The sequence below is a fragment of the Phalacrocorax carbo genome, chromosome 7, assembly GCF_963921805.1.
Source record: "Phalacrocorax carbo chromosome 7, bPhaCar2.1, whole genome shotgun sequence".
NCBI lineage: Eukaryota > Metazoa > Chordata > Aves > Suliformes > Phalacrocoracidae > Phalacrocorax > Phalacrocorax carbo.
In genome coordinates this window covers 53298415-53311227 of record NC_087519.1, presented here as the reverse complement: position 1 = coordinate 53311227, position 12813 = coordinate 53298415, and the positions used below count along the sequence as shown (strand labels likewise).

The 12813-nt window shown below is 47.0% G+C and overlaps 1 long non-coding RNA gene across 2 annotated transcripts in view; it reads left to right on the top strand.

The window, feature by feature from the left end:
- LOC135314417 (uncharacterized) overlaps positions 1-12813 on the top strand; it is a 118787-nt gene that overhangs the window by 88997 nt on the left and 16977 nt on the right. The window contains exons 2-4 of one of the 2 annotated variants that reach the window (XR_010373930.1): positions 8705-8854; positions 9722-10382; positions 10539-10713. The exons of the other annotated variant lie outside the window; for it this stretch is intronic. This is a non-coding gene — a long non-coding RNA (uncharacterized LOC135314417). The remainder of the gene's footprint in view (positions 1-8704; positions 8855-9721; positions 10383-10538; positions 10714-12813) is intronic. 2 annotated transcript variants of the gene reach the window in all.

The following is a 12813-nucleotide window of genomic DNA, read 5'->3' as shown; positions in this document are numbered from 1 at the left end:
AGTTAAATATTTTTTGCATTAAATGGGCCTATAGCAGCACCTGGGAACATATCACTCAATGCATGAGCTTTCCCCTCTGTGAAATGCAAACGCGACAGGCTTCTTCCCAAAATGTACGGCCGTATCAGTCCCCTTGGCCACCACATCACCTTCGCCCCAAGGAGGAGATCGCACCGCGCTTGCATCCAGTTCAACCTGGCCTGCCTGCGGACGTTCCCCTGCCCGCACTGCTCCCCCTCTGCTCCCGTCCTTTTCAAAATATCAGCAGAATTTAAAGGCAGAGCTTGCAGTAAAAAAGAGCTGTGTCTTAGCAAAAAGAGCACATTTAATCACAGTTTGCAATGGCAGCTTGCAGAGTAAATAATAGTTGTCTTAAAATCATATTGCTCCTGTTCAGCAAACTCCTTTCCGTGAATAGAAACGCCACCCAGAAGGTAAGGCAATGTCAGTCCTCCCAGCTGGGGTCCCTCTGCAGCCACTGTGCCCTCTGCGGAGCCCACTCCCCATCCACACGTGCTGCTCAGGGCAAGCGGCAGATGCCCACCCGCACCCCACAGGAACGCGAGCGTAAATTGTCGGTGTCTGAGGCCATAGATTTAGCAGACCAGTGCCACTGAATAATTTTTTTATGGGTTTAGGAAATTTTTTTAAGACCTCCTAGTTGAGAATTCCCTTCCCCGTACGAAACTCTGTCCCCAGGCATGTGGGTCAGAAACCCGGGAGTTTGTGTCCAGCTTTGCGTGTGGTCCAAAGTGCCCTGGAAGCCTTGGGACCCCAAAGCTTCCCTGGGGGGACTGCCCCCGGACTGGCCGTAACTCCACAGAACGCTGCATTTCTGATGAAGCAGCATGTCTGGTTGGTGTTGTGTTGGTGTAAACACTGAGCCAGGCTGGGGCAATGCTCCGTAGCCTCCTCACGCTTCCACCTCGCCCACCTCGGGCCCCGCGCAGGCTGAGCGCTGAGCAGAACCACCTCGCCTTTTCCTATCGCCTCGTCCCTGCCTGGACGTAGCTGAGACACCTCCTCCCTCTGCGCTTCTCTTGTTTGCAGCTCTGCCCGTGATGGCTGCTGCAGTCTCCAGGAGGAAAGACAACATCAAATCGAGAGTGAATTACCCACATTCATGGCGTGCTTGTGTGGCTGGTGGCACGAGCGACCTGCCCAGGGGAAGACGGGGCCACGACGAGCCTGTCTGACTCGGCAGGGAGAAGCTCTGAGTCACCTCGCTGAACTGCAAAGGCTGAATAAATTCCTTGGCCTCGGTGGAGTTTACCCTGGTGACTCAAGGCTGCAGATGTTTTCCATTTTCCTTTTTGAACTTGCTCTTTAATATTAACAAAAGTCATTATTGATTCCTTTTTTTAACCTAAAATGAAGATTATCATGCTGTCTGTCAAGCACGCGCTAGCACTCCTTAAAAGCAAGTATTTTATATAGCACCTTCAGATTAATATATATGCAAATAAGGTATTACAGATTAATTAGTATGCAAATCAAGCCGTGTGTTATTCGTGTATACATATATCTTTCCAACCCTACTGCCTGGATGGGCCTACGGGTAGCTTGTGTCCTTGTTTATGAACCTGTACCTATTACTCCACGGTAGCAGGGAAGCTGTCTCCGGCGTGCAAGCGATTTCATCTGCCTCTCCCCAAAATTATAACGCTGAGAGCATAAAGGATCTCCCATATTTTTCAAAATCATTTTTCATGCCTGTAAATGTTTTTAACTGAGCTGCTCACCTCCAGCTAAGATCATGTAGCTAGACTTCAAAATATCACCTTCTCCAGCTGATATCACGAGTGGGACACCATTTACCAAGGTCAAGTCACCAGAATCTCTGAGAGATGACAATTTTTACCCAGGTCCTTATAATTACAGCAGCGGAAGCCGCAGGCAGGACATTTGTAAGTGTAGGAGAGAAACCCTGGCGTTAGCAAACCTAAAATGACTTGGGAGCAGCTGTTCCTGAATCAGCAGGTTGATGAATAACAGTAGGGATGACGTGAGCCGCTGTGCTGGAGGTCCTGCACGAGAGCCGCTTTCCTCGTGGTTTCCCTGGGACAAGCAGGGGCCAGACCCAGCCGGTGGCTCCTGGGAAAGGCTGCAAGAGGTGCAAGGGGTAGAGCTGGGACCTCCTGAGACAGCTGAGACCCCTGATGGCTGCTCTGACAGGCACGTTTCCGTCCCGTTTGTCTTTCCCGAACTCCAGACCACGTTCTCCACTCCACATGGGTTTGCGCCCTACTTATCCCACAGAAACACGGAGTTTGGCTGCAGATGTTAGGAACTGCTAGCCCAAGGAGCACAACCGTAGGGTCTTCTCAAGGCCCTCGGAGCTCTCGTGGTGCTCCCTGCCTCATTTTCTTCCCCTTTTCCAAAACGGCATGGCTGATCTCTCAGAAGAGCTGGAGTAGCAGTCGGCTTTTCCAAAGCCTGTTTTCCCTGCCTTGCGTCACTCAGCACACGAGAAATGTGGGGACAGTTTGGTGGGAGGCTTTAGTACAGCCAAGCGTAATGACGAGCCGTGGGGTGGACCAGCCTTCTGTTTAATTTAAGAACCTTCTCCCTATGTTTTGAGCCCGACAGTGAAATCCCTGCATCCAGCTGCACTTTGCTGCCTCATTACTTCATAGATCATTTCAATAATCTGATTCCAGGGCTCCCACACTCTATTCCCACTTCTCCAACCATCAGCCAAGAGAGCTGGGTTAAATTTCTTGCAGCACAGAGGGGACTAGAATAGACTACGCAAGAGCCTAATTAGCAATCTTTCCCTTTTACAACATATTGAAGTTTTCTAGGCATCGAGCCATATTCTTTCATAGCCTTTTTCCTTCCCTCCCTCTCTCTCTCTCTTTTTTTTTTTTGGTAGCTTCTAATTTTTTATTAAAAGATAACAGCATTATGGACAGTACGAGATATTCTTGCATACCGCTAAGCATTAAAAAGGAAAGTGTCAGATATACACGATAAAAGCAGAGCTAAAGCAGCTAGGCACGTCGCAGGAGCTATACGTACGGCCGCAATAAAAGCTATACCAGCAAGTCGCTTTTAGCCAGTTCCTGCCTTCGGGCTTTCCTCCAAAGACACTCAGTATCACCTGCCCAGCAATAAAACTTCCCAGTTTTCTTCATCGGGCTGTATTTCTGCAGTGGGCCTCTTTGGTCCGAGTTTCCTACTGCCGGGGTTGTTCCCCAGACAAGTGGAAGTGTGTCTGTCTGTCTGTCTGTCTGCGTGTCCCGCAGGCCAACGGCAATTAAAACTTGCTTGGGCGCGTGGTGTGTGTTCAGCTGAAGCGCAGTCACTGCGGGTTCCCTGAGGACCAGGGGAAAACCCTGTGTATTGGATCATAAGCCTACAAAGACGTACGTTTTGGTCTCGAGAGCTGGCCGCCGGCCACCCAGAGCATGGATGGTCCGTGGGAAGAGTGGGCAGCTGTTGAAAGCGTGAGCGGGGCGAGGAGAGGTGGTCGTTCCACGGTCAGATCATTGCCATGGGAGCCTTTCCCTTTCCCTGGACGTGCTGAAGGGGGGGTGGTTGTGGGAGGTTCAGGTCCATGTCCTTCACCTACCTCATGTGAGGCTTTATTTTTCCTCCTGCAGCCTTAATGAGTGCCCTGGGCAGTCAAGTTAGATGTTTTTCCTCTGCCCCAATCAATGTTTAACGGTTCTCACCGAAATGACCGAGGCGAGCTCACCTTGAAGAGTCACTGGGGTGTTGGGCCATTTCCAGCTTGCCTCTATAAAACTGGACCTGCCTCTTAAGGATTTGATTAAGTTCCCACTGAATTCAAGAGCAAAACTGCTATTAAAACCTGCTGGAGCAGGCCACACGGTAACAAATGTTGGATTTTAATTTATTATAATAATATCAAAGCTAATGCTGGCTTTGCAATGAACCCCTGGAATGGTGGAATAAGAAAGAGGTGGAAAAGAACAGTGAGAAAATGCTATTAATTCAGAGACAGATATATTTATTTCAAGTAGATTATTCTTAGAAACACTCGTAGCATTATTTACAAGAATCTTTAAAAAATTGCAGTGCTACAAAACTGAGATTCATCACTGAGGTAAAACATTTCATTATTATTTCTCAAATCAATTCCCCCAGCAGAATATGAATTACAGGATTTCAGCCAGCCTTTTCAAGAAACCTCTTTTAAAAATTTACATAGCTTATAACAGATTGCCAGAAATATTGCAAGCAGCCATTAATTTACTCCTAACCAATTAAAGCCTATGCTAACACATGCGCGGATATGCACACACTTGTTCCTAATTTTTCTTCTGCAGTTAAGCATGAACAAAAAGACATGCCTTAGAACTAAAAAGAATTTGAAGGCATTTTCATGCTTTCTTCTTTCAGCCTCAAGGGCAAATGTGCCTTTGATAAATATCATCCTGGTTTTTTTCCTTCCAAAGAAGAAACCTCTTTACAAATCGCCACGTTTTTCTCTGCCGTTGATTGGCAGGTAGATTCGCAAACAGCAGCCTACAATGAACAATGTCTCCTTTAGCTTTTAAGTTTAGATGGGATGGCATTTTAATTTAATTAATTTATTAAGGATACTAGGCTGAAGAAAGATGTGGAACAACAGGATTTAGGCTTTTTCGTATTGCTGAATTGACAAGGCGATTTACGCAAACGGTGACGATCACCAACGTTCCCATGGGAGCCCTGGGCGCGAGCCCCTTTATTCGCTCTTCATTAGGAGGGATGGTGCTACTTCAGTTAAACGTCATCGCTTTGCAGTGATCTACATACCCAATAGGGAATTTTTACGGACCTTGAGAAAGAAGAGGTTGCAAGGAAAAACCCTCGTCGTCTCAGCCACACGTCCCGCTGTGCGTCCGGGGTGCGTGTGGTTGGTTATCTGAGCATCCCAAGGTGCATCCTGCTACCTGTGGGTGCTTCAGGCTGGCAGGAGGAGTTAAGGGGTAGGGAAAACAGCAAAAGGAAGCCTGATAAAAACAGCAGAATGGGAAAAACAAGTTATGTGGCCATCAGTATTTGGCTCTCCTGGTGTCGCAAAGTGATGGCAGTGACTCATATCAAACCCACTTTTGGAGGAATGGAGGTACAAGAGGACTCCTAGCTGAACCCAGGCCTTCCGCCTTGCCTCTGCACATCAAGGTCTGGTTCGTAGCCACCTATTGCAAGGACGTATGTGTAACGGATGGAGCAGCCTGGCTTATTCACAGGGAATCTCAGGACTGAGTCAACCCAAATATGCAAGGTCTACCTGCAGCCTTGGCTTAGCCTGCAGTTTGTGCACGGAGCACGTCTCCGAGTCGGTGCAGCTCACGCCAGAGCTGCAAGAGCGCACCAAGGCTGGCATGGCCATTGGGGGTTCACGCTTCATACTCATTCTCCTTGCCAAGTAAAAGCCGGTATGAAAATTGCTTTGCAAAGCTGTGGTCACCCGTGAGAGTTATCCATCTGAGCTGCTGGCTGTGTTCCACAGGGCAAGAACTAAGCATTTTCCAATTTATAGTAAAACCTAAGTAAGACAGATGAGGTTTAAAACATTGTGATCCGTGCTGTGAACTTTCCACTGTGTTTCAGTTCATGCTGTAATATTATGCTCGGTGTAAAAAGGCTTGAAATACTGGATGTACAATGGAAATACTGCCTTGTGCACACAACTGTACCTGGAGGTGTCAACACACTCATCTACTCATAGCATTAAAAGGCATCGCAAGCGCTTCTCTGGGAAGGCACCATGATTATTTTTCCTTCTCCTGTGGCAAGGCTTGCTGCCCTTCCACATATATTAGTACTACAAATTTCAATAAGAAAAAGAAAATCAATTCCACTTGAATATCATTTTTGATGGTTGCTGTAACTCTTCTGATGGGCCCAAACAAAAGACTCCAGTTTAATGTGTGTGTATTTTGAGCTGCGCCCCTTGCTGACCCTCCAGTTTAATTTCCGTCCTTCAGATGAGATGAATGGAGCGTGAAGCAGGTCATATCTCAAAACACTGACACATGGGTTACAGACAGAACTCACAGGCAGGAGAGGCAGCCAGTTTGTAGATTAAATCAAAGCAGTTCTGAATAGATGGGAGGTCAGCAAGGGCCAGCTTTGACATTTGATAGGACCTTGTGATCAATCAGCTCTTTCTTGGGTCTTCCAGGTTTCCTGATGACAAAGCTTCTTCAAATAAATAAATTAATTAATTAATAAACATGGACGAGACATGGCGAAAACTGCCACGGCAGCTCTAGATTGCGCAAAACGGTAGGGATTAATTATTATCAAAGACGATAATATCCGTTGTTTAAAGCAGCCAGCATGGAAGTTAGTGCTCTTTAATTGCAAGCATTTTGTCTGCGTGCAGCGGCAATAATTTTTTGCATGGTGCGTATTTTAGCACTACGATTTTGGGAATAATCCAAAAGTGTGATAGCAAACGCTGGTTGTTTATGGCACTCGGGAGTAATCGGAAGGAGTCCGTGATTAAAAACCTACTGTTACGCTGAAAGGAAGGGTGAGGCGATATCCTGGCCTCTGATGAAATTTGCCCCCTGCTAAGTCATCCCTGCCAGCGTGATTCATCCAGAGGGAGTGCAGGAACATGCCTGAGAAGCAAATGTTTGGCTTTGGGCACGGACCAGACCTCATGAGATGAAGCAGTTTTGTCTCAGATTCTCCATGGGAGGAAGCCCCCCACTGCCTGTGCGGTCTTTGCCACATAAACACGCTCCGGCAGAAAAAGCTTGGGAGGGGGGTATTCGCAGCATCACTCCACGCCAGACCTGATTTTGCCCCTGTGATGTACGTGCGGCTTTTCCCATAGGTAGAGCCCACTGGAAAATCCTCTGTTCCAGCATGTTTGTTTTCAGAGACAACGTTAAGCTTTTTGGGGAGCGTATGGAGCCTAGGAGGGTTTGTCGTGACCAAATGGGGCCGAGCTCTCGCAAGGTTACAGGCTCATTATTTTGGTTTTATTTTTCCATCCTTAGGAAGGCAGACGACGTGGTTTCTTGCTCCCTTCCTTGCTTCATGCGAGAATTGGAAACACGGCGTCCATTTGGGGGTTGGCTGTGGAATGTCATTCGGGATGATTCTGAAAATATTGTTTCTCAGGAAAATATTAAATTTAAGAAAAACTGCCAGAAGTTTCTTTTTGGAGCATGAAAGAAAAATAGATGCAAAAGCCTCATTTGATGGCAAGGGATGGGCTGTAATGAAATGGAGAGGAGCTGATGAGGAAAGCAGGATTTGCAAGTTGGTTTAGAGAACAGTGAATTTCCCCAGTGAGCCACAAACTTCCCGGTGTGGTCTTAGCCTCTAGCTCATGGTTCATAGGCTAGGGCTAACATTTCCTTACCTTGGGGGATAAACTCCTTTCATCTACAGCAATATAAAGATGGTAGGCACTGCAGTGATGGAGAACCGTATAAGTAACTTGACAGGCAGAGTAATGGGCTTGTGTTTCAATGCTCTGCTAAATAAGACTCCCTGGGCATCCCCAGACGCACACGTTCAAGAGAAATGAAAATGTCAGAACGTCTCCTTGCTGCCGCAGGAATTCAGCCGAGCTGCGACCTCAGACACCGGCTGAGCGGCCGGCGTCCTGCGAGGGCAGGGCCCCTGAGCCAGGTAGCGGCCATCAAAAGATGTTACCTTTCGCAAAAACCCATTGATTGTGAGAAGGTAGGACAGGGGAGTTGGTAGAATGGCAGATGGAGAGATGGGGCTAGAAACGCCCGGCTTCTCCTCTCTCCTTGCTGTTCAGTCTCTTTCTGACTCGGGCTGCGGTCCCTGGGCTGCTCTACTTCTCCGTACTTTTGGGACTCAGGTTACGAGCCTCTTCGAAAGAAGGTCCGTCTGCACGCTTGCCAACGTGCCCATTCTGCGCCAGTCAGCGCTTGCTCACCTCAAAAAGGTCTTGAGTGCAACACTGCGATGTTGCATATAGGTTGATGAATTTGAGTTCTGTGAAACCACTGCCTGTAGTTGGTGAAGAACTAGCTAAAATGACACTGTAAATTAATAACTTCAAAACATTTCAGTCCTCTCTTCTTTATGCCTATTTATTTTATTGGAGTCCCTCAACCTACCTCCCCCTCTCATGGGCTGTTGGAGTCTTCTCCAGTGCTTACCCATCTTTTTCTCTGTGATAGCCCATATTCTTCCTGTTTTCATCAGTCATTTCAGCATAAAGGTTTGTATACACTTGTTTTCTCATCAGGACACCCCAAATCAACACCAGGTGTGTGCATGGGAGGAGGAGGAAGGTAGCAAGGTCGTTGAAGACACCCAAGTGCCAAATATGTATTCCCTGCAAAGAATACAGTTTGGGTTTTTATGAAGAACTCAAAGCAAATGCTGTTCATTTACTAAGAGGCGCATACAGGGAATGCTTCCTGTGATCAGCGATTCGGAGAACGCTTTTGAGTCTTACAAACATTGTGAGCAGCAAGAGGCTATTTTAAGCTAGAAGGACCATCCTGGGGGACAGACAGACACAGCAGCATCCCTCGCTGGGGAGAAGAGCCCCAGAGCAGCCAGCCCCACTCTGAAGCTCAGCTACTGCTTCAGCTGAGGCTCTGAAACAGCTCGGAAAGAATCTGGTTAAATATAATGTGTAACTGCATTTTATGACTTCATTTCACTTTATAGGAGCTCAATTTTTAAATTGAGAACTTAACCCTTTGCTCCACTGAAATAACAGGATATCTTCCTTTCCAAGCGGACAGTGGTGTGCACGGAGGTAAATCTGGCACCTCGAACGGCCTTACTCCCCAGAGGGTATGCAAGAAAAGCAATGAGCGGTACTGCAGGCAGATCCTCAGGGAGCCTCTCTTCAAGGGAAAGGAACTGGAGATTTTTTGCTGCAAAGGTAAAAGAATTAGATTTGGGCTGGCAGAGGTCAAGTGCCAAGGCCTGGAGGATGGCTTTTGCTAGGAGGTAGTGCTAGTGTCTCCTTGGAGAAGTGGGTGCGTGCAAGGATGCGCCCCAGCGATGGGTAGCCCCCTCGTGTCACAGAGAGCAAGTTCGTGGACAGCCTGCAGCAACACTTTGATTTCTTGAAGGTCTTGGTCTTTATACTTCAAAGTCTGGGGTGTTCAGCACGTTGCCTCCCAACAACTTCTTTTGCTGTCCTCAGGCTTCAGGAGATGAACTCTGGCATTAAAAGCAAGCAGTGGGAGCAGTCTGCAGGCTCCCCAGACGCCCTCTTCTTCCATAACATTCTCAGTCCACCTCATCTTCAGAGACTACTACTAAAACTGTATCCATTTTTAGGGATCTGCGAAAAGCAGGTTTTTCTGAAACGGTTACGTGTCCTGTTCCTATTCCAAGCGCTGCCTTTGATAGCGAAGGGGCAGCAACCAGAAAACGGTTCGAATTCCTTCCAGCGGAGGGAGGAGCAGATGCAGACCTGATGTAATGAAATAGTACATGTGATGCATACGCCCACAGGGCGTGCTAGCAGTGAGGGCGAAGGCTGCCCGAGACCTTCAGGACACCCTTTACCCACACCCTCCTCAGTCCCCAGTAAGCCTGTGCCCGGTGCGCGATCCATCGCTTGCCTGCCGCCTTGTATCACAACCCACTCCCTAGATATGTTGACAGATGCAGAAGGACATGAGGCAGGAGGAGAAGAGGCTGTTTGGTAGAGTTGATCTTTATTGCTACGGTTTAGCGAAATATGTCTGAGGGAAGGAAGAATGGCCCTTTTGAATCATTTCTTGCATTTATTATACAGCCTGTGGGGGCGAGGAACGCTCGAGGCAAGCTTGCCGCACAATTGCCTGTAACAGTGCCTGCTCTGTCTGCCTGTGCCGAAGAGCTCGCTCGTGTAGGGGAGCCCAATGTGATTAGAGCCGTTTCTTTACTCCTTGAGATTTGTCCTTCTGAAGGCGTCTTTCGACTTGAGCACCTGGTCTGAGATAAACCAATTTGTCACCGCTATGTTTGATCATCCGCTACGAGGAAGGACAGTTTCGGCGCAAGGTGCTTATAGCGGAACCAGTATTTATGAATTTGATTTTAACCCTTGAGGTACTGAATTTTGTTTTTCCTTTGCACTAAACAAACACTTAAGATACACATATCGTGGCCATGGGTTCCTAGCCACATGCTAGAACCTCATTTTTTTGGTGACCGCACAATCATGAAAATTAAAAGGTAATTGAAATGCTTTAGGGGGAATTAAAAAATGGGTTCGATACATTATTAGTCACGCCATAATTTATTTGGGAAGTCTCTGCCCTGTTTTTTTGATTTGAAATAATCTTGCTCTCTCCTAATTCAAATACTTTCCAGGCTCTGCAGAACACTATTTCCCCACTTTTATTCACAGTCTGAAAAGCAAACGCCATTGCGAGCTGCCATGTTTTTCACGCTTCATTATTGTACATTTTCTGGTACGTAATGAACTATCCCCATGAAAATTTGCTGTGAATTGTCTTGTAATTGCCTAGATATGAAGGAAAATGTGGTTAGAGTAAAATAACATTAACGTTAGAAATAGGAAAATTGCAGTTAATCCATATGAACAGAAATACTCCATCTCGTCGCAGAAAGAAGCAAGGGCGCTGGAGGAGAGCTGGTGGAAACGGGGAGCGTGGCGTACCGTCGGGGTCTGGCCCTGGTGGAGCAAGGACGGGGCAAAGGCGTTACCACAGGCCAGGTCTCCTGCCCCAGCGGCCCTGGGGAACCTGCTAGAGATGCCGCCTTCAGCCTTCGGGCCTCTGCGTAAGAAGGATATTCCTTAGGTGAAGCAAAATCTGAGAAGTTTGCGGTTGATATGGGGGGGCTGGAGGGGTTAATTTGTGGAAAATCACACAGCAGGGCAAAAAAAAAAAGAGCGGGGGAGGAATTCTAGGGAATCCTAGAAGTGCAGCTAGAAAAAATACGAATGATTTTAAGAAAGATGCAGAAAATACAAATGTAAATATAAATGCGAAGAAAAATGTGCCGTCCACAGGGAGGTGATCCTCGCGCTGCAGGATTTTGCGAATCAGGCTGGAGAAAACTCCAGAGGCTGTCACTGAGGAGCAAATAATTTGCCTAACAGTGAGCAGGACCGAGTGATCTAATAAAGCTTTTCCGTTCCTCCTGTCTGGGACTGGGAAATTAATGCTGGATGCGGTGCCAAACTATGTATGTTGAATGTGTCTCTGTCAGCATTGGGTAGAGGTTAATTTTGTATGTTGATGATAGCATAATCCGTACCGCGCTGTACCACGCGAAGGCAGGCGGTTAACCTGGGAGCAGGGAATGTTTATTTCATGCTTGCCTTGGGGTAAAAACTAATGGCAAATGTTGTAGAAACAGCATGCTAGATACCATCTTGTCTTTTATTTAAGTGTACTGATTTATCTCCTATGGGAGGTGGTGGAGTCCCTATCAGCTCCTGAGTCATTTAAAACTCGACTGAACAAAGCACTCATGAATAGACTCTTGGGAGCAATCATGAACTGCTTGGGGATGGACAAGATTAAATACGAGGGTTTTATCCAACTATTGTTCTGTGGATATAGAGTATTAATCGCTCGGGTGAGAGCAGGGCACCGAAGTGAGGAGGCGCCGGCGTCCCCTGGCTAGGCTCTCGCCTGACCGCCGTGCCGGTGCCTGAGCGCGGCAGTGAGGAACGCGCCACCGCGTTCCCCACTACAGCGCGTTTGAAATCAAAACCTTAAAAAACATCCTTGAGGTATGTAAAGGAAACACCTTCAGGCTGTGGAGCCAAATGCTCACTTGTTGAGACCTGGTGGCCACGTTCCTGGGCGCGTCTTCCTCCCTTGCTCAGCCAAAGCAGCATTTGGAGAAGAGCTGCAGAGAAAGTGCATGTTTGTCACGTGTCTCCTGGGGGTGATGCTTTCCAGCCATAAATAGACGTGGCTGTCAGTGTGACAAGTTAATTATTTTATTGGTGGGCTTTCAACAAAAATATGGGCCAAAACTTCCTTCTTCTACTCATCAGAGGAACTTCATTGAATTGAAAATAACCGTCCTTCCAAGTGAAGCAGATTTGGCCCTAAATCATAACTCATCAATTGTTGGCACCCTGCAATTTAAATCTGCTGCAATTTAAATCCACAACAAGGAAATAAATCTTTTTAAAAAGTATATTAAAATCAGTATTGATTATTCCAAGCAGGAGCGCTGCATTCAGAGCTGTAAATCATTTTTTTTAGGATCCCAAGATAAAATATTGCAGCAAAACTGCTGTATAAAAAATCACTACGGTTTAATCATGTGGTAAATTACTAGGATTTTTGTATGTGGAATTTATAGGGCACCATTTCTTTTAGATTGAAAGGGAACATTCCTGATTTAGGTCTGATTACTCATCTACAGTTGGGGTTAATGTCATGTGTCTCTTTGGGGATGTGTCTTCCTAAGTAATGACGTCCTTATTGTGGGCTATATGGATCCGTTGTCAAGACGCCTTTAAATATATCCTTGATGGCACATGGAGGTACCAGCAAATTATGTGTTGAATTAACAGGTAATTCAATCCACCTTGGTGTTAATCTTATTGCAAAATAACAAGCTACATAAAAGCTATTTAAGTGCAATTTTAAAAAAGCTCTACGAGATATAATCTCTCTAATCAGAAACAGATTTTGTTCAATTACCTTTAGTCTTCTCTGTAAAAACAGCGAGGCCAGATCCACCGTGTCTCCCGGGAGCCAGCGGCACAGCGCGGTGCAGCCGGCCACGGGGGTCGGGCCGGGGTGCCACCGAGGCAAACTTGTGCTCCATCGCCACGTGAGAGATGGGTTTGGGAGAGCAGCTACTCCTCCGGTCCCCTGCTGCCTCCCTCACGTCCCTGACACCCCTGGCCCA